The 21,927-nt window shown below is 38.8% G+C and overlaps 2 long non-coding RNA genes across 4 annotated transcripts; both read right to left on the reverse strand.

The window, feature by feature from the left end:
- Positions 1 to 1,726: 1,726 nt before the first annotated feature.
- On the reverse strand, positions 1,727 to 10,689 carry LOC148351589 (uncharacterized). 2 transcript variants are annotated; one of them, XR_015852911.1, is made up of 6 exons: positions 10,574 to 10,689; positions 9,857 to 9,889; positions 7,269 to 7,304; positions 6,006 to 6,081; positions 4,645 to 4,731; positions 1,727 to 1,974 (listed from the first exon to the last, which is right to left on the reverse strand). It is a non-coding gene; the product is annotated as an uncharacterized LOC148351589 (long non-coding RNA). The 2 variants fall into 2 exon arrangements; XR_015852910.1 differs by lacking the exon at positions 6,006 to 6,081.
- A 7,618-nt stretch (positions 10,690 to 18,307) lies between these two features.
- LOC148351590 (uncharacterized) lies at positions 18,308 to 21,679 on the reverse strand. Of its 2 annotated transcripts, none has more exons than XR_015852931.1 (5): positions 21,557 to 21,679; positions 20,475 to 20,516; positions 19,659 to 19,760; positions 18,992 to 19,033; positions 18,308 to 18,498 (listed from the first exon to the last, which is right to left on the reverse strand). It is a non-coding gene; the product is annotated as an uncharacterized LOC148351590 (long non-coding RNA). The 2 variants fall into 2 exon arrangements; XR_015852930.1 differs by having other exon boundaries at positions 19,643 to 19,760.
- Positions 21,680 to 21,927: the final 248 nt, after the last annotated feature.

Here is a 21,927-nt window from a genome sequence, read left to right on the forward strand (position 1 = left end):
ACCGGCGCTCTCGGAACGAAGGCTTCGGGCCGGCATATAGGGGGAAATCAGATCTGAAAGATATGAGGGGGAAAGTCCATGTATGATTTTGTATAATAATAAGAGAACCTTGAAATCACATCTTAGGCTAGCAGGGAGCCAATGCAGGTTAGCCAAAATTGGGGTGATGTGATCGGACTTTTTTGTCCTAGTTAAAAGCCTCGCTGCGGCATTTTGTACCAGCTGAAGACTCTTGAGTCTGGTCATCGGAAGACCGGAGAGTGGTGCATTACAGTAAACGAGACAAACAGTGAATTATAATCTCCGCATCCGACTGAGACGGTATTGAACGGATTTTAGCAATGTTACGAAGATGGAAGATAGCGGTTCTAGTAATTTTCTTCACATGTATTTGAAAGGACAGATCGGGGTGAAATGTGACACCTAAACTTTTAAGTGAGTCACTCTGTGTGATGTGACATTTGGCAATGATCACAGCAGTTTTAGAGAATAAGTCGCGGCATTAAGATGGACCAATGACTAACATTTCGGTCTTTTCAGAGTTAAGACGCAAGAAATTGAGTGACATCCACTCTTTTATCCAGTGAGGCAGGCCTCCAAATTTGCAGTTTAGTGTGGCAGATTCCTCCGAGTGTCATCTGCGTAGCAGTGGAAGCTGATATTGTACTTGCGAATAATATCACCTAATGGAAGCACGTAAATGCTGAAAAGAAGGGGGCCAAGCACTGAACCCTGCGGAACACCGCAGGTAACACTAAAGGGCTCAGAAGTCATTTCGCCATATTTAACACAGTGCATCCTATCTGAGAGGTAGGATCTGAACCATAAGAGCACGTTTCCTGAGAGACCAATCCATTTTACCAACCTTTCTAGTAAGATATTATGGTCCACTGTGTCAAAAGCAGCACCAAGGTCCAGCAGGAAGAATACAAACTACCAACCTGGTGCCCTTGCAGCGCAGTAACAAATTTGAAACCTCAAATTTCTCTGAAATATACAGCCACTAGATTCTGCAGTGCAACTACAGTAATTCTACAGATACACTACCCCACCAAAAAAAAAATCTTTAGAAAATACTCCAAAATACTAGACGAAACTACGATGCAGTGCTAGGAATCAAATAGACTTTTCGAGACAGTGGAGTATTTACGAAAATGCATTTTTCAAATTTTTATTTTGTTTTACTTTTTCAATCTCGAGTTTTTTTGATCATATTTCAGCCTGTCCTGCCCTTTATTCAGGAAAAGAGTTTTGCTACAATTTTAGGGGTCATTTGAGTTGAATTTGTGGGTTCTTGAGCACCCTCCAAAACAGGCTAGTTACGCCAATGCTCGTAAACTATTTTTGTTTCACAATGGATTTCTTTTTCAACTCAATCGTTGATTTCACATTTCCATTTTTCTTCTCACTAACTTTTTGGGACTCATTATGGGCAGGAAAAAGGAAATAAAAGCACCAAAATCAAAATAAAATGAGATGTGTTCTCTCTCAAACGCGCCAATTGACTGAACAGGAAGAAAAGATCGAGCGGGGCAATTTTCACCGTCAACTATTGAGGAGTGTAACCGACCATTTGTCTTTTCTTCTTCTTAGCATGATTATGCCAAAGCAAAAGCCTGTGACCAGTTAAAAATAGATCCGCGACCCACCTTTGGGTCACGCCCCACCAGTTGAGAAACACTATTCTAAAAGACTAATGAAAACGATAATGCAACGTAGACAAGGGAACTGTGAAAAGCAAACAAAAACAATTTATTTACATTTTAAGGATGTGTTTTTATTAGTCGAATAATGAAAAAGAAAAAAAAGCAAGAAGAGAAAAAAAAAAGATTATTAGAGAAAATAGGTGAAAATCTCAAAGTTTAAACAGCACAAGCTAACACTGCAATCATTTTTTCTTTTTCTTGTCTTCATTTTCATCGTCAGAACGATCCGTGGTCGCGTCAAGTCGGCTTGGTGGGCGGGATCTCCTTTCTGTTTGTAAACACAAGATGCAAAACCAAATGAGACGAGTGCCAGAAAGAGCAAAGGACAATACAAACTACGGAGACTAAACGACATTGTTTTCCCTCGCTTTCTTGCCCGGGCTTTCGCAAAGAAAGAAAATAGTCAAATAAAAAAGGGAAGGAAAGACCAGTGAAAAATGGGAAAGAAAATGTGAAGAAAGAAAAAATGAAAATGAAAGGAGGGGGAAAATGGCAAAAAAAGGAAAAAAAGAGAGGAAAAAAGGAAATCAAATAGAGGAAAAACAAAAAGAGAAAAATGCTGGAAGAAAAAAGAGAAAAAGAAAAAAGGCACTTAAAAAGAGCAAAAAAAAAATCTTACGGTGGAACAATTTTGTTACATCATTCTATTTTATCTGTCTCTTTTTCTAAAAAAAGACATGAAAGACAGAAATAGATGAAAAGAAAAAAAATAGAAAGAAAAATATGAAAAAATTATGAGAAAAAGGCATAAATATGGGGGAAAGAAAGAAGAAAAGTAAATATGAGAAAGTAAAGAGAAAAAAAAAAAGAAAAATGAAAAGTTATCTTAACACGTTTTACAATATTCTATTTTTTCCGTTTTTATCCCCTGTGAAAAATAAATAATTACAATTATGTGTAAAGAAAAAAAAAAAGAGAAAAAGTAAAGGATCATCTTATCTCGAATAAATGACCTTCCACTTTCCTAACACAGACTATCGCAAACAATCGGGTAGATCACCCTAGAGGTGAAAAACCCGACAGCATTTTTTCCCTCTTTCCATTCAGAATAACATTCAATTTCGACACATCTTCTTTCAGACAGTTAGACGGCTTATGTGAAAAATGGCACCAAAAAAAGCTGACTCAACATGTTTATATTACTGGGACGCAGCAAATTTTCCCCAAAAGACAATCCACTCTCCCAAGGCAGAAGGACATTGAAGATCAACAAAACATTTTACAGGCAACGAGGAAGGTTAACCCAGATGTGAAAACTATCCCAAAAAGCTATGCATTTTTGATTTTGCTGAATCAGCAGCTTTATGAGAAAGACATTCACCTCTTCCAGGCCAAAACAATATTGAATATCAATGCGAGCTTTCACGGACAGTCAGATGGGTAACCCCAGTTGTGAAAACGGACCTTGTATTTTTTGCTTTGCTGACTCAGCTGTTTTCCTAGAACGACATTCTACTCCCTCAAACCAAAACAAGCTGGGCAGAGATAAAAATCTTTTACTTGCAATCAGACAGGTCACTCTAATGGTGAATGACTGCCAAAAAGGGAAATCATACTTTTGCATTTCTTGGAACGGATTAGCGAATTCACATTGAAAAGGCGCCTCTACTTACAAATTTTTCAGGTTATAAATGTACTCCCGGAACGATTTAAATTCGTAAGTAGAGTTATGACTGTAATCTCGTGTGCTCGTATAAAGAGTGTTAGGAATTAATTATTAAAATGTACCGTTTACCAAATTGTTAGAATTAGTTATCAGGCTCCATTAACCAAACACAACCTACATTCCTCTAACAATGCGCGCTCGTTTCTTGATAGAACAAGAAGATGAACAAGAGACCGACATTTCCACACGGGGGCAAATTTAATTTCATTAGCAATTTAACAAAGTGTACTCCCTCGAAAATGGCCGAGTTAGTCGAATTAGAGTCTCTGGAAAGCCCTTTATGAAGTCATCTCGCTTTCTACTCTTGGTCCACGCCTTTCCGCAAGATGGTGTGCCGGCTCCTCCTATGGGCGTGCCAATGAAGCCCAACGTGAGCCCCACCACCTCGTCGCAACGTCTGGAAAACTCAAAACAGCGGAGAGAGTCTCTCAAAACAATGCCCGCCATCCTCCGTCATCAGGGTCCCTCCGCGTCTGGATGCGCCTATTATCTTATCAGCCTCACGTCAGTTCCCGCCATTCCTGCAAACAATATTTCCTACCAGGGTGCCCTGAACTTTCACTGCTCATTGAACTTAAGCCGACTCGGTGAAAATCTTCATTGCACTCAATGAATGTAACTTGTATTCAATCGTATAAAATCCTTTATAGTCAAGTGTATCAAATCCTTCAAGAGGTAGCACTGTGTGCTGCCTTTGCAACCATGGATTCAACCAACTCCTTTACGTTACCAAGGACTCTGCACGCGTGGCTATGTCAATCAAGGTTAATGTTATTCAAAAGGGTAAAACTGAAAATACACACAAAAACGTATTAAAATAGGTTCATTTAGTGTCTGCTAGCTATATAAAACAAAGAAAATGCATCACGGACGCCATTTTGACGAGCTCCTTGTTCGCGGGTAATTAGCATATTGTACATACGTATTCAACCGCTTGGCCAAATTCTTATGAGAAAAAAACAACGTAAATACAAAATAAACTTAGTTAGACACGAGTACGTGAAACTTACCGGAGATGCAACCTGAAAATGACAAGATTTGCGATGACTCAGACGGTGGAAAATGGCGTGCTACCTTCTACCGACTGAAAACCTTATTTCCTGGTTTTTTTTTCCAATATGACCACACAAAAGGTTGCAGTGACCCAAACGCACCTCTAGAGGGTGCTAACAACATGCGATACAAACCAAATCATAAATGAAATCGCATATAAAGATAGCAGGACAGATAGAAGAGCGAATTCTAATCATACTTTTTGGGTGAAAAGTGTACCTAAGTCGATGTTTCTAAGTGGTGTTGTTAAAAAATCGTCGGGGTCCACGCGGTCATAGGTCCACGTTGCGTTGGTTCCTCGCATCGCTGTCGGGAAAAAAAAATAGATTTGAGCTATTGTGCACGTGAGATTTTAACACGCAACGGGGATAATGTATGTGTTGAGAAACCATATTTAGTTACAAGCTAATTATCACCGGCGAGAAAAACGAGGGTGGTTTTATTTTATATACTGTATCTGTTGGTTTCTGTGTCTGTTCACCCAAATAAATTGGGGAGGGGTTTCCATATTTTACAGGCAGTCAGGTAGGTTAAGCTAGGTGTGAAAAATGCCCGGAAAAAGGCTGACTCAGCGCTTTTGGTTTTGCTGAGTCAGCATTTTTTCCCCTTCCAGAAAGACAATCTACTCTCCCAGACCAAAACCTACATTCAATAATAACACCCTATTTTCCAGGCAGTTGGGTAGGTTAACTCATGCGAAAACGGCCAAAAAAGCTAGCTTGCCATTTTTGGTTTTGCTGACTCAGCATTTTTTCTCCAGAAAGATATTCCATTCTCCCGGACCAAAACCTACGTTCAATATCAACACCCTATTTTACAGGCAGTCAAGTAGGTTAACTCATGCGAAAACGGCCAAAAAAGCTGGCTTGCGATTTTTGGTTTCGCTGACTCAGCATTTTTACCCGAGAAAAACATTCCACTATTCCGGACCAAAACCTACGTTCAATATTAACACCCTATTTAACAGGCAGTTGGGTAGGTTAACTCATGTGAAAACTGCCAAAAAAGCTGGCTGGCCATTTTTGGTTTTGGTGACCCACCATTTTCCCCCCAGAAAGACATTACACTCTCCCAGGCCAAAACTATGTTCAATATTAACAAAATATTTTCAAGTATGTTAACCCAGGTGTGAAAGCTGCCCAAAAAGCTGACTTGGCCTTTTTGGTTTGGCTGACTCAGCAGGCATTCTACTCCGCTAGGCCAGAACAAGCCGGGATGGAAATTTTTCACATGGTGAAAATGCAAAAAATGATTGAGTTTGGATATGACCTGCATATTTCAGTCAGGTAAGTTACACTAAATGTAAAAAATACCAAGAAAAATAAAAAGCTGACTCAGCGCTTTTGGTTTTGCCGCATCAGAATTTTTTCAGAAAGACATTCCACTCTCCCAACCATTGTAGTTTTAATCTGTAGTCCCACAGCGAGGTTAAAATGATTTTATCCGAGAGATATAATAACACATTACACATTATACACACCCCAGCTAAAAGAAAGAAAAAAACATAAAAGAAAGTGTAAAAAGTTATCAAAGCATTAAAAAAACAACAATCTTAAAATGAAGTTTTGCCTAAGTCTTACCGAGAGAAGTTAATACTGCAGCTGTAACATGAAATAGACAAGAGAGTCAATTTGGGAAGACAATAAAATGCAATAACTGTTGGAAAAACATACACAATTTAGGTTAGGTCGAGGGTGTGAAACTCATTTAAGGTTGGGTGGCGCGGTGGTGGGGAAAAAAAACATTCTCATGGGGACAAACCAGTAGATTGAAGAAAAAAAAGACAAATAAAGGGAGAAAGAAAGAAATAAAGTGAAAGTGTAAAGGAAAAAAGATAGAGGAAGACAAAGAGAGACAGAGAAAGAGAGTGATGAAGAAAGAAAGGAAGAAAGAGAGTGAAAAGGAAAAAAAGATAGAGAAAGATAAAGGGAGAGAGAAAGTAAGAAAGAGTGAAAAGGAAAAAAGATAGAGAAAAAAAAAGAGAGACAGAAAGAAAGAGAGAAGTAAAGTGAGGGAAAGAAAGAAAAATAGAGCAGCAGAGACAGAGAAAATGAGACAGAGAAAGAGAGAGTGTGCAAAAGAGAGAGAGAAAGTGTAAGAGAGAGAGAGAGCGTGTAAAAGAGAGAGAGAGATTCACAGCTGCTTTGTGAGTCGTGCCTGGCTTTGGCAACAGATTTAAAACTGCAGCTTATTTTTCTCTTGCACCTCTCTCATCCTTGTCCTACAAGTTGGATTAAAACCCGTGGCGGTCAACTTGGGAGTCAAAAGTCCAGATTAAAATCCAATTGATATACTGTGGCAAGAAGCGCCTTCAATACGGCCAATTGGAAACAATTTTGCAAAGAAGAGTGGGCCAAAATTCCTCCACACCGTTGTGAAAGACTCATTGGCAATTATCGTAGATATTTGCTTTTTGGTTTCACTGCTAAAGCGGCCCAACTCACTATTAGGTTCAGGGGGCAATTATTTTAGGTTTGGGGTATTTTTGGGGCGCCTTAATAAATGGATTCAATATTTCCAAACTCCATTTTGTATATCCGTAAATTGTCTCTGTGTGATATCAAAATGTGTGTGATGATTCGAAAACACAGAAGTCCAGAAGGGGGGCAAATACTTTTTTAACGGCACTGTGCATGAGTAGTGACATTTTTTCCCATGAAACTGTAATGTTTGTGAGTTGAATAATTAATAAAAGGTTCCTTTACAAGAAGAAGTACTTATATACATTTGACATACCAATTCCATTTAGTTACATTTACAAGTTACACTCGGCCATTTGAGGGCAGCCATGATACTTATGAGTTTGTCACCCTTGCTGTAGTTGAAGATAAAATATTTCTCACCCCCGAGCAATGACGCCGCCAAAGCAAGACCGGGAACTGAAATAAAGAGAGACAACAAATTAAAGCTGCAAGGAATTTAGTTCGAAATGCGAGTCAAATAACAACAAGAATTAAAGGGCCCCACAAAAAATCCTAAGCATTTTATACGATTGAATACAAGTTACATTTAATGAGTGCAATGAAGATTTTCACTGAGTGGGCTTCAGGTCACGCTGTTCCAAATGCGAAATGTTTTGGCTGGGGAATTTTGAAAACAGGACTCTGACGGAGGACGGCAGGCGATGTTTGGAGAACAAGGCCCTGATGACGCTCCGTGTTGTTTTGGTTAATTCCAGACATCGTGACGCTCTTTTCCGAGATGGTGGACTCCACATGGGGGCTTTCCTGGCACGCCCATGGGAGGAGCCGGCACACCAGCTTGCGGAAAAAAACATGGGCCGAGAGAAGAAGCAAAAGAACGAGAGAGGAGGCCCGACAGAGACTCAAGCGACACTAATTCGGCTAAGTCGGGCATATTCGATGGAGTTCACTTAGTGTAAAGTTGGCAGTTTTGAGATATGTGCATTTCTTGGAATTCAATCCAATGAAATTAATCTGTTTTTATATTTCTAAATATTAAAACAATCTCTCTCACACACACACACACACACATATAGTCACTTTTCGAACATCAGTCTAATTTTATCTTTTATACGTTTTTCTATCTTATATCCTTTTATTGTGAAGTCACGCTCATGTGTGTTTCTTTTCCTGTTTATGTATCAAAAAAAACACTCCTCCTGACCTGAGGTAAGTCAGTTCTGTCAGAGAGATTTTGGCGAGATGGCTTCCCGGCAGTGCTGGCTCTTTCGCGAGGGAGATTTTAAAACTTAATGAGTGATTTCATCGGAGTAATTCTGCCAAAAGAGAGTTTATATAATATATAGCTCTTACACTTAGTAAAATTGTTTAAGAAATTAAATCTGCTCCCGTGTGGAAATGCCGGTCTCTTGTTCATTTTTCCATCAAGGAAGAGCGCGCATTGTTAGGTGAATGTAGGTTGTGTTTGGTTAATGCAGTCAGATAACTAATTCGAACAATTTGGTAAACGGTACATTTTAATATTTATTTCCTAACAGTACAAAGGTTTTGTACAAAGTGGGGAAACAAGCAGGCTGCAATGGATGTTTCAAAGACATTACAGATAATACGCAGTCAACATCAACTTGAAATATAAATCAATGTTTCCCATGCATAGGAAAATCCTGGCCAGGTATCATTGGTCCCGCCAGGGTCTCATAAACCTGAAGGAAATGCATTGGCCCTATGCAGAATTCCTGAGAAACAAGGCTTCAATTTCAAGCATCTACAACAGGGGTCGGGAACCTTTTTGACCCAAAGAGCCATAGAAGCAAAAAAATGTTTTAAAAAGAAATTAAGAGAGCCACATCAAATATTTTCAGAAAAAACTGCCAAACATGCTCTCTAAACAAAAGATAATTCTTCAGCACATTTTTTTCACTGTGTGTCATTTGATGATTTAATCAAATGTATGAAATGATAATAATGCCAAATCCTGTGTCTCAAATCAATGTAAATATCTCATCTCATTAGCCGTACCGCTTATCCTCATTAGGGTCGCGGGGGGGCTGGAGCCCATCCCAGCCATCTTCGGGCAGTGGGCAGGGGACGCCCTGAACTGGTTGCCAGCCAATCGCAGGGCACACGGGGACAGACAACTCATTCGCTCATTCACACCTAGGGACAATTTGGACCGGCCAATTCACCTGAAATGCATGTTTTTGGAATGTGGGAGGAAACCGGAGTGCCCGGAGGAAACCCACGCAAGCACGGGGAGAACATACAAACTCCGCACAGAAAGTCTGGAGCTGGATTTGAACCCACGACAGGTTCCCATGACATGAACTGTGCCGCACAAGCGCTAACCACTGCGCCGCCGTGCTGCCCTCAATGTAAATATGCCATTAACAATTTGTCTTCCACCTTTAATTAAGTGTGTTGAGGCACTTTTTTCCATGAAATTTGTCCTCAACAACGGTTTCAAAACAATGTGCATGCAAAGTTCTTTTGTAAAAATGTCACAAATTACTGCTAACGATAAGTATATCATCATATTCACTTTCGGTGTAGACTGCACTGAGCGAGAGAGAGAGAAGGCTGTGCCTTGCGCTGTGTGCAGGGATCCGCCCACCTGTACTGTTCACCCAATCAAAGTCGTTTGCCAGCATTTGTATTTATCAGTTAAAATGGTTTCTTATCGAACTTCTGCATTAAGTTGCTTCGGCTTTATATGGACCAAAATCGGGATGATATCACTTGACTTTGGAACGCCACAGAGAGATGTGCAATAGTTACATTTCATTTCAGAGCCATATGAACTCATGAAAAGAGCCATATATGGCTCCCGAGCCACAGGTTCCCTACCCCTGATCTACAATATCAGTATACTATCAATACTACTCTGCATTGACTTGAATCGTAAGGATATCAAAACTCCCAGTACCCCCCACCCCTAACGAAAAGTTTTACAGGATAAACCAGAAAACGTTTCCATTTGTCGAAAGAGGAAAATCAAAGAAACATCTTACTGCCAAACAAAGCAGCAATGCTGAGACCCGTAACTGAAACACAAGATAGAGAAACAGAATTCATGCGTTATAACTCACTTTAGGTCATCATCTTATCATTAAAGCCCCAGTGTATCATATTCGACCACTAGATGGGACTGTTGTATAATGCGAACGCAAACTAGTGCCTCAGCGAGCGACAAAACGACAGACGAACGTAAGGAGGAATTTCACTAAGTATAATAAATACACATTTCGCAAAACACTATTATTGTTTCTTTTTTCTAAATAAAAAAACATTGGTAGGATAATTTGTGTATTTTAGTATAGAAATAAATGTTTTTTGCACCACGAGGAGGCGCTCTATATCACGCACTGTGCCTTTAAAACTGACCACATATAACAAAGAGTACTGTGTACCAATTTTAAAATTTAAATTAATATTTACTATGTTTATTTTCTGCAAATGAACTTATCAATTCGCATTTATTATCACAATTTATGACAGGTGACTCAATTTACTCACCTTTTACCGTAGTTTGCCCATCCCCGGTGTAGTTTGTTTAGTTTAAACTTATCATATTTTGAAAGTCTTACGTTTATTTTGAAAGCGTTCCTTGTATTTCCGTTTCCTGATTAGCGGTCTCCTCGACAGCACAATAAAGTAATAATACAATTTTTCTTATTTAGCATCACGGATTATGGAAAAGAAAAGCGAACTAAAAAGTAGTTTCTTACCGACTCCCATTTTGTCGTGTTTGTGTCTGTGAGTTAGTGAGTGGTCCAGCGTCCTCCTTTAAAAAATGGTGGGGGATTGTGAGTTAGTGAGTGGTCCAGCGTCCTCCTTTAAAAAATGGTGGGGGATGGGGCGGGTCCTTTAAAAAAATAAATATATATATATTATTATTTATATTATTTTTAAATTTTCGACACTGTTAAGTCAAGTCATTTTTATTTGTATAGCCCTAAATCACGAAGAGTCTCAAAGGGCTTCACAGATTGTTACACTATATTACACAAACTATTTTCAACCGACAAGAGGAGTAGGTTATTCGTATGCAATGGAGTAGAAGTGAGTTTTAAGTTTAGATTTAAACATTTCCACTGAGGTTGCAGATCGAATCTCAGGGGGAAGAGCATTCCACAGCACCGGTGCCCGGATGGAGAACGCTCTCGAACCAGCAGAAGACTTCTTTGCTCTCGGGATCATCAGAAGACCAGCACTCTCAGATCGTAGGCTTCGGACCGGGACATAGTGGCAGGTCAGATCTGAAAGATAAGAGGGAGCAAGTCCATGTATGATTTTGTACAATACTAAGAGAACTTTGAAGTCACATCTTTGGCTAACTGGGAGCCAATGCAGGTTAGCCAAAATCGGTGTTATGTGATCGTACTTTTTTGTCCTGGTTAAGAGCCTCGCTGCGGCATTTTGTACTAGCTGAAGAGACTTGATTCTGGACTTCGGGAGACCGGAGAGTAGTGCATTGCAGTAATCGAGACGGGAGGTAACAAATGCATGAATTATTGTTTCCGCATCAGACTGAGACAGTATTGAACGGATTTTAGCAATGTTGCGAAGATGGAAGAAGGGAGTTCTAGTAATTTGCTTTACATGCATCTCAAAGGATAGATCAGGGTCAAATATGACACCTAAATTTTTAACTGAGTCACTCTGTGTGATGTGACATTTGTCAATGTTCACAGCAGTTTTTGAGAATAAGTCCCGGCATTTAGAAGGACCAATGACTAACATTTCGGTCTTTTCAGAGTTAAGACGCAAGAAATTGTGTGACATCCACTCTTTTATCTCAGTGAGACAGGCCTCCAAATTTCCACAGTTTAGTGTGGAAGATTCCTCCAACGGAAGATATAGTTGAGTGTCGTCTGCATAGCAATGGAAGCTGATATTGTACTTGCGAATAATATCACCTAATGGAAGCATGTAAATGTTGAAAAGTAGGGGGCCGAGCACTGAACCCTGCGGAACACCGCAGGTAACATTAAAGGGCTCAGATGTCGTTTCACCATATTTAACACAGTGCGTCCTATCTGAGAGGTAGGATTTGAACCACGAGAGGACAGCTCCTGAGAGACCAATCCATTTTTCCAACCGTTCTAGTAGGATATTGTGGCGCACTGTGTCAAAAGCAGCACTAAGATCCAGCAGAAGCAAAAGTGATGAAGCGCCAGAATCCATTGACATTAGGAGATCATTTGTTACCTTGATCAGAGCTGTCTCAGTAGAGTGGTTAGCCCTGAATCCTGATTGCATGGATTCAAAAAGGTTATTCTCCGATATGAAAGCATTCAGCTGCTGTGCCACTACTCTTTCGAGTACTTTAGAGAGGAAAGGTAGGTTTGACACAGGTCTGTAATTACTTAATATTTCTGGATCAAGGTTGGGTCGTTTCAGTGTGGGTTTAATAACGGCGGACTTAAAAGCTGCTGGAACTACACCTGAGGAGAGTGATGTATTTATAATATTTAGAACTGAAGGCCCAAGGACGCTAAAAAGACTTTTAATAAGTGAACCTGGGAGCGGGTCGAACTGGCAAGTCGTCGGTTTGGCCGCATTCACCACTTGTTTGAGATCATCAAGTGACAGTTCACTAAAACCGGCCATTTTCCCAGGGCAGCCACCCTGTCGTGCATCTGTAAATTTCAGTCCTTTAATACGTGTGGTACTAACAATATCTTTTGCAATTTCTTCCTGTATGCATTGAATCTTCTTAGTGAAGAAGACCATTAACTCCTGAGCAGAGTGTGTCGAACTGTCTGCGATAGGCTGTTGCCTTGTAAGCGATGCTACAGTGTCAAAAAGGGCTTTGGGGTTGTTCTTTTGAGACGCAATCACCTTCGAAAGGTAGGCCGATTTTGCAGAGGCAAGGGCCGCTTTATACTTTAACAAGCTGTCACACCAGGTTTGATGGAAAACCTCAAGCTTGGTAGCGCGCCATTTTCTCTCCCATTTCCTGCATTCTTTTTTAAGGGTTCTAGTTTCATCGGTAAACCAAGGTGTGCGTCTTTTAGGACGTGATTTTAGTTTTATGGGCGCTATTGAATCCAGCACACTAGTCAGGGTGGTATTGAACTCATTCATGAGTGAGTCAATCGAGCCATTGTATTTAGGAAAGGACGCAACTGCTCCAGGAAGGAGTTCAAAGAGCTCAGAAACTGTGCCAGTGCTTATATTGCGTCCGCGAAATCCCTCAGCTTTATTAGCTATTGCAATACTATAATCTATTTAATGGCATAATTACGTAGTTGCTAGTTATTTATCAAAATAGCATTTATGAATATCTTTTTTCCCTCTGATGAACGGTGAGAAATGAATCTGATTGGATAGAAGGAAAAACATTCTCATTGGTTGGGCAGTGCTGTCAATCAAAGTTAGGTTTCGTTTTACTAGAAATGGAACGTTTCGGAGAAGATCCGTGGGGTGGGGGCATTTTAGAGTAGGGGGGTAGTGATAGGAGTTCCAGCTCTTTTTCAGAGACTTGGCTTTTTTGGCTTGGCTCACTGAAAATTACCGACTCTTTCGGTTCCCTAAAAGCCTTTTCATAATGTTTTTATTGCTCTAATCCAAGACCGGGTGGAAACATATAATGGTCTGGAGAGGGAAGGGTGCCACCAGGCTGTGCTTGCCCAGGACACACCAAGGGAAATGGTGTCCCTACGATCCTAGTGGTTAAGGGTTTCAACAAACTAACTAATCCATATATTACAAATTATTATGTAACAATATTCACGAAACGATATAGAAAATTGGAAAAATAAAGCAAACAAAGGTGAAAATGAAAAGGGCAACCGAACACGGAAAAAGAAATAAAATAAAATATAAACCAAAAACAGGGAGGAAAAAAAGTATAAAAGTAAACAAAGAAAAAGCTAGGGAAAAAAAAGACACAAACAAAAGAAAAAGAGTGAAAAAGAAGCAAAAAATTGCAAAGCAAGAAAGAAGAAGTAAAAAGCCAGGAAAAAAGATACAAAAGAAGAAAAACTATGAAAAAAGAAAAGGAAAAAAAAAAGAAAAAAAGTAGTAAAAAAACAGACCAATGAAGTAAAAAGCTAGTAAAAAGAAACAAAAAAGAAGAAAACAAGAAAAAACTGAAAAAAGAAGACAAAATAGTATAACGAGTAAAAGACATATTAAAGGTCAGGGGGAAAAAATAATAAAATTAAATGAAAAACTAAGAGAGATAAGAAGGAAGGAAAATAGGAGAAAAGCAGAAAAAAAGAAGAATAAAAAAAGCTAAGAAAATAAGAAAAAAATTATCAAACTAAAAAAGGGGAGAAAACGCAATAATAAAACGCAACCTCTAAAGTTACCTACCTGATTACTTGTGAAAGATTGTGATCCTGGCCAAACTTGTTCCGGCCTATAAGAGTAGAATGTCTTTCTAGGAAAGCTGCTGAGTCAACAAAACCTAAAACCTAACTGGCTGCCTGTAAATGATGGAGTTGATATTGAACGTTATTCTGGCCTGGGAGAGTTGAATGTCTTTTTGAGAAAAAAAACTGTGGCGTTGTTTCTTTACTTGTCAAATTAACCCATGATTTAACAGTCATTTATCTTATCAATTAACTAATCAACATATCATGAACTTATTTTCATGCTTTTAAATTATTGCTTATTTTCTGTCAAACGTTATTATGTTGTTATTATTTTCAACAATCTCTTCAAAATGAAACAATTATTAAGTTTGTTCTTTTTAATATTGGACACCTGTAAAGGAGACTGCATTGGATGCAAGTTTTTTATTTTGACTATTATTGCAGACTGTTGTTTGTTGTTTTGACTGTTAAATCATTGTCACTATCGTTATGTTTTGGTCCTTTGATATCCACACCCTTTAGGTGTCGTAAACTTGGGAGATTTGATAAAAAGAAAGGGTTCAGGCAAGGGCATTTAGGTTATCCGAGGTTTGGTCTCAAAATTCATTGGTGTCTTCTCTCCTTTTTCAAATGTGTCCGAAAATTTAAACTTAACAATGATAATATACGTATAGCATTCATTAAATGACTAACTAGCAGGTTTACCAGCTCAGTAGCCTAGATGGTAGTGTGCCCGCTTTGAGACTGGGAGGTCGCTGGTTCGCGCCTCGGCCGAGTCATACCTAATTGGTAAAATGGCGGCGCCCTCTGTTGGCTGCGGCTGCATCGGCTCGCTACAACGGGTCAGGTGTATCGACATTTCGTTCTGTGTACATTGTTACAGAGAATGACAATACAAAGGAAATTATTATTATTATTATTATTTGGTAGTGAAGGATTTTATACATTTGACTATAAAGGATTTTATACGATTGAATACAAATTACATTTATTGAGTTTAATGCAAGATATTCACTTACTGGGCTTTAGTTCAATGACAGGTCAAGCTGTTCCAAATGCAGAATATTTTGACTAGGGAAGAGAGCTAAAGGACTTCAGATGAGGGCTTCCCAGAGACTCCAACGACACTAATTCGGCTGTTTTCGATGGAGTACACTTAAATCTGCCCCCGTGTGGAAATGTTGGCTTTCCTGTTCATTTTTTTCCGTCAAGAACGAGCGTGCATAAATTGTTGGGTGAATGTAAGTTGTGTTTGGTAAATGGAGTCAGATAAGTAATTCGAACAATTTGGTAAATGGTACATTTTGATATTAATTTCCAACAGTAGGAAGCTGGGAATGGGGAGCACTAAAATCAAATTGTTATATATATATATATATATATATATATATATATATATATATATATATATATATATATATATTTGAGGGCAGCACGGCGGCGCAGTGGTTAGCGCGTGTGCAGGCACAGTTCTTTTTTTTTTTTTTAACTTTTTATTTCTCACAGCAATTTTGACAGAGGTTTGATTCCTCCATCATACATCAACACATAATATATACACTTGACACACTCATAAATAACAGAAGAAACAACAAAGAAGAAAAAAAATACTATTAATAGAAAGGAAGAATAAACGTTCATACAATACATCCATACAAAAAGAAATATATATATATATAAATACATATATATAAAATAATCAAAATATACACCCAAAAAAAAAACAAAAAAAAAAACAACGCACATAATAAATAGGGGGAGGTGTTTAGACATCAAGTAAAATTTGTGTGATAGGCTTCCATCTTTTCTCAAATTGGTCAAGTTTCAGTTGAAGTCTTGCAGTGATTTTTTCCATAATGTACATTTGCTTTAATTTGTCTCTCCATTGTTTTATGTCAGGAGGTTGTGGTTTCAGCCAGGACACTGTGATCATTTTCTTTGCTACCAGAAGCATTACCCTTAGTATATATTTCTGTTGACCAGATAGTAATTCTTCTGGCAAAATTCCTATTACGTAAGCCTTTGGGTCCAACCGCAACTCCCAGCCCGTGATTAATTTTATTTCTCTCTGGATACTTCTCCAAAAATTTAATATTACAGGGCAATTCCAGAAAATATGCGTAAAGTCACCGACCCCCCCACAGTTACGCCAGCATAGATTTGAGGTATTTTTATATTTTGAAGTGATAGAGGGTGTATAGAAGAATCGCATTTTTACTTTCCATTCAAACTCCCTCCATGTCGGGCTGTTGGTTATTTTGTGTCCCTCTTTCAATGTTTTTTCCCATTCGTTGTCTTTTATCGCTACATTAGTTAGCAGGCACAGTTCTAAGGTCTTGGGAACCTCCTGTGTGGGTTCAAATACAGCTGCGGAGTTTGTATGTTCTCCCCGTGCTTGCGTGGGTTTTCCTCCGGGCACTCCGGTTTCCTCCCACATTCCAAAGACATGCATTTCAGGTGGATTGGCCGGTCCAAATTGTCCCTAGGTGTGAATGAGTGAGCGAGTTGTCTGTCCCCGTGTACCCTGCGATTGGCTGGCAACCAGTTCAGGGTGTCCCCTGCCCACTGCCCGATGATTGCTGGGATGGGCTCCAGCACCCCCGCGACCCTACTGAGGATAAGCGGTGCAGCTGATGAGATGAGATATATCATTGATTAGAGAGAGATTCATTGTTGGCTGTTCAGCTAAAACATCTCCAATGCCTTAAAATGGGTAGAAAAAACAGAGGCACATGGAAGAAAGCAGAAGACGACTATTAAAATGGACCGGCGAATAACTAGATTGGCAAAGGCTCAGCCAATTATCAGCTCCAGTAAAATCAAACACAGTTTGCAGTTACCTGTAAGTGCTGTGACAGTTACATCTGTGTAAAGCAAATTAATTTTCAAGAATCCTACGCAAAGTCTCTCAGTTCAAAAAAGGCATGTGCAGAAGAGGTTACAATTATCCCAAGAACACATCAACTGATCTAAAGAAAAAGGAACATTTTGTGGACTGATAAAGGAGTAATCCATTTAGGGTCCAGACCATGTGTGTAACGACCCCTTAACTCTTAATTCAAACCTTAGTACACATTGAAGACAGTGAAGCATGGTGGTGCAAGTATCATAGTCTGGGCATGTTTCTCCTACTCTGGTTTTGGGCCCATTTATCGCATACTAGGGATCATGGATCAGTTTATGTCGGTCGAGATACTTGGAAGAGGTTATGTTGCCTTATGCTGAAGGGGACATGCCCTTGAAATGGGTGTTTCAAAAAGACAATGACCTCAAACACACCGTGTAGACAAAGTCTTGGTTTCAAACCAATAAAATTAATGTTATGGAGTGGCCAGACCAATCCCAAGATCTCAATCCAATTGAAAACTTTAAAGGTGATATCAAACATGCCGTGTGTTAGGCAAAACCAAGAAATGTAAAATTGAATGTTAAGCATAAATCATGTGAATTAACTAAATTCTGCCACAGTTGTGAAGCAGTTATTTGAACTGGCCATGCAACTCATTGCCGAATCCCATCTTTTGGAAGTTAGTTTTGAGTTTGTACAGTCAACAACACACTATTTGAACACACCCCTTTGAACCATTTGTATTATTGCACAGCCTTCGGAGCATGTTCATTATAAATGCTGATCTTGTTTTCTGAGAATTTACTGCACCTACCGGTAACATACTAACAACATATTCAGGTTAGTCAAATTGCACTATTTTTGACCAGCACTGTATATCGCTAAATTTTTAAATGTGATACGACATCTCAATGGACTTTTCATCAAGTATAAGCTATACTGATACACCGCTTAAATATATTTTAAGAGGGCGGCATTAGCTCAGGATGTAAAGCGCTCAAGAGGTCGCAGGTTTCATTCCCGGCTTCTCCGGGTTACATGTCAAAGTGTCCTTGGGCAAGACACTGAATCCCTAATGCCCCCAATAAGCAGGTAGGCGCCATGCATGGCTGACTCCCTATTGGTGTGCGAATGAGTAAGTGTGAAGCACATTGTAAAGCACTTTGGGATGTTCTTCATTGACTTGAAAAGTCCTATATAGGACCATTTAAAAAAAAAAAAAGTCTAGCTGTAATGGTGATGCAACAATGTTCTCAAAGTCTGAAAGCTTATTAAGAAATAAATCACAATCAAGGGGAGCCATTCATTTATTCATTCCAACTGAAATACAAACAAAAAAGTAACATTTCCTTGACTCAACTTAAATCTTTCACGAATTTTGACCAGCATTATGGCATAAAAATTTCGTTAGGTGTGGATTGGGTGTTGAGGAATCAGAAGAGCGCCATCACGAAGCCGGCGACTGGAGCGCCAGCAGATCCTAAAACGAAAGGTAGCGCTTTAGAAAGACAAATGTTATTTTGCTTTAGAGGGACAGTGTGTAATGTTTGTCCACTAGATGTTGCTCTATTGCGTAGTGCAACTTAAAAATAAGTGCTGCAAACAAGATTACAAACTGAGGCTCCAAGTGACCAAAACAGTTAGCGTTTGCTTTGCCTAAGAAAAAATGTAAAAACAAATAAGGAAAACGAAGAACAGTGAAAAAAGAAAAATGAAATTTAAATGAATTAAAAAAGTAAAGTTCAGTGGAAAAAACATTTTATCGAGTGAAGCTCGTCTTGCTTTATGTTTCTGCTGTTTAACTCACTGCCATTGACAATAATGAATGTTAAACATTCTTTACAACTGGCCTGACAGTAAAAGACCCGAAAGGGCATTTAAAAAGAAAAGGGCTTTCAGTGATATTTTGGAACCATAAAAAGAAATCGTCTACAATATAATGCAGGAATCAAATGGAGAGCTCCAAGACTTACCAGTGGCAGCTACTCCACCTGCTGCAACAGCCAAGACAGTCACTGAAACGCACCCAAATTGTGTAATAATTAGCACACTCAAAATTAAAGTTCCTGTAACTTTAAATGAACGTACACACTGATTTTTATCTGCAGTTTACATGTGCAAACTAAACAAGCTTACACTGGCGGCAAGCTGTCGGAAGTGCCGAGCATCCCCTACTGGTAGCCTCTGTGACTACTAGTAAACTGGATTTTCCTTATAACAAGATTTTTCCTGCAATTAAAACTCTTAACGAAACCCTCGTGTTCAAAGTTGCTTATATAAAGAGGCTACACTCATTTGCCTTGTTCCATTGACTTTTTTTTTTTTAAAACAGCGGATTAAATCAGATCAAATTTATAAAGCACTTCTCAGGCAATGAATTGACATTTAAAGTGCTGTTAAACACATTCAGTGTACAATAAGGCGATACAATCTCCCTTATGAACACCCAAAGGTTAAAACACAATAAATATGAAAAAGGAAAATAAAATATCATGGCAAGGCGCAGAATAACATGCTATTTATTCGACAGAGGGAAGAAAAGCTAATTGAAGGTATTCGCTGGCTCAATTTAGCACGGCGCTGTTCAAGTTGGCATCTTGATGCTTTGCGTTATACGCACGTACCTGCGGTCGCACGTACCTGCGGCCGCCGCCGCTGTTCGTCGCATGACGGAAGTGAGCGCTACCGCCGCTGGGTAACCGATAGTGGCGATAGCCACTGGTGCAAAAAGCAGAATCCCTCCTGAAAGGGAGGTCAAAATGTAAGCAGTCGGATATTTCATTGAGAAAAAAAAATGCACACCATAACAAGACATCGAAAGTATAATAGTAAAAACGTCAATTTTATAAAAATCCTTCACTCGGATTAAAATAGGATAAAAACATTTGTTGACGCACTACCAGTTTGGCACAATTATGAAAAAAACAACAACAACAAAAAACAAAAAACAAAAAAAAAGAAGCAAAAATTAGAGTTTAATGAAGAAAATAAAAATAATTTATTTTGCTTTAGAGGGACAGTGTGTAATGTTTGTCCACTAGATGTTGCTCTATTGCGTAGTGCAACTCAAAAATAAGTGCTGCAAACAAGATTACAAACTGAGGCTCCAAGTGACCAAAACAGTTAGCGTTTGCTTTGCCTAAGAAAAAATGTAAAAACAAATAAGGAAAACGAAGAACAGTGAAAAAAGAAAAATGAAATTTAAATGAATTAAAAAAGTAAAGTTCAGTGGAAAAAACATTTTATCGAGTGAAGCTCGTCTTGCTTTATGTTTCTGCTGTTTAACTCACTGCCATTGACAATAATGAATGTTAAACATTCTTTACAACTGGCCTGACAGTAAAAGACCCGAAAGGGAATTTAAAAAGAAAAGGGCTTTCAGTGATATTTTGGAACCATAAAAAGAAATCGTCTACAATATAATGCAGGAATCAAATGGAGAGCTCCAAGACTTACCAGTGGCAGCTACTCCACCTTCTGCAACAGCCAAGGCAGTCACTGAAACGCACCCAAATTGTGTAATAATTAGCACACTCAAAATTAAAGTTCCTGTAACTTTAAATGAACGTACACACTGATTTTTATCTGCAGTTTACATGTGCAAACTAAACAAGCTTACACTGGCGGCAAGCTGTCGGAAGTGCCGAGCATCCCCTACTGGTAGCCTCTGTGACTACTAGTAAACTGGATTTTCCTTATAACAAGATTTTTCCTGCAATTAAAACTCTTAACGAAACCCTCGTGTTCAAAGTTGCTTATATAAAGAGGCTACACTCATTTGCCTTGTTCCATTGACTTTTTTTTTTTTTAAAACAGCGGATTAAATCAGATCAAATTTATAAAGCACTTCTCAGGCAATGAATTGACATTTAAAGTGCTGTTAAACACATTCAGTGTACAATAAGGCGATACAATCTCCCTTATGAACACCCAAAGGTTAAAACACAATAAATATGAAAAAGGAAAATAAAATATCATGGCAAGGCGCAGAATAACATGCTATTTATTCGACAGAGGGAAGAAAAGCTAATTGAAGGTATTCGCCATTTAGTGAGTTTTGTTCAATTTTAAAGTTAAATTAAAACAGTTGCCGGCTATAAATTAAATTATAGAATGGCCGTTACAGGAATGACTGAGCGACGAGGGTCACAAGCACCTACTAAGAACGAAAGTGAAACTAGGAATGACGCAGCTTGTTTTAAGGTTACTCTTACACACGTTTTCGCCATAGTTTAATATTAAACATTAAAACCTCGTGTTGTCCTCATTTTAAGGACAATATTTCTACTTAGTTTTTGAACCGAATATGTGAATAAACGCAACATTTTTCTCTCTACTGTTGGGACCAATTTAGGGGAAATAATTTATAAAAATAAAGATGTCGTTTAGGTGATTTATCATTAAAACAGTAGCAGGTGAAGAATGTGCAGATATTTAATTGGAATTTTGTTACCAACAGTCGGAATGTTCGCAAAGTATACCATTAGAGTCAAACAATTTCCCAGTAAATAAAGATAAAAAGTAAAAGGAGTACTTACGAAGTCCCATTTTGCGTGTGGTGTTCACTAGCTTAATGTCGGTCTTTTGAGAAATGTAGGCAGTAATACTGGCTAAATACCCGTGCAGAACCAGTTTATATACTTTTCAGAAACTGTGCTGATCGAGCTACATTTTTATTGGCTTAAACAACTTTCACTCAAAAAGTTCGGCCGTTAAAGAGGTGAGCTCAAACCACAGCCCGCGGGCCACACGGGCCCCGTCAGGCTTCTTCATCCAGCCCGTTAAACAAAAATGGTCAAAATATGATAAAGAAATATATAATAGTGAATATAGTACCTGCTATAGAAAAAAACTTTTTCCCTGTGCCAACTGTGTCCCCATGGTGCTTTTGTGTGTTTGCAACCGAAAA

The sequence above is a fragment of the Urocampus carinirostris genome, chromosome 15 (genome assembly GCF_059441175.1).
Source record: "Urocampus carinirostris isolate Australia breed hairy pipefish chromosome 15, RoL_Ucar_1.0, whole genome shotgun sequence".
Lineage (NCBI taxonomy): Eukaryota > Metazoa > Chordata > Actinopteri > Syngnathiformes > Syngnathidae > Urocampus > Urocampus carinirostris.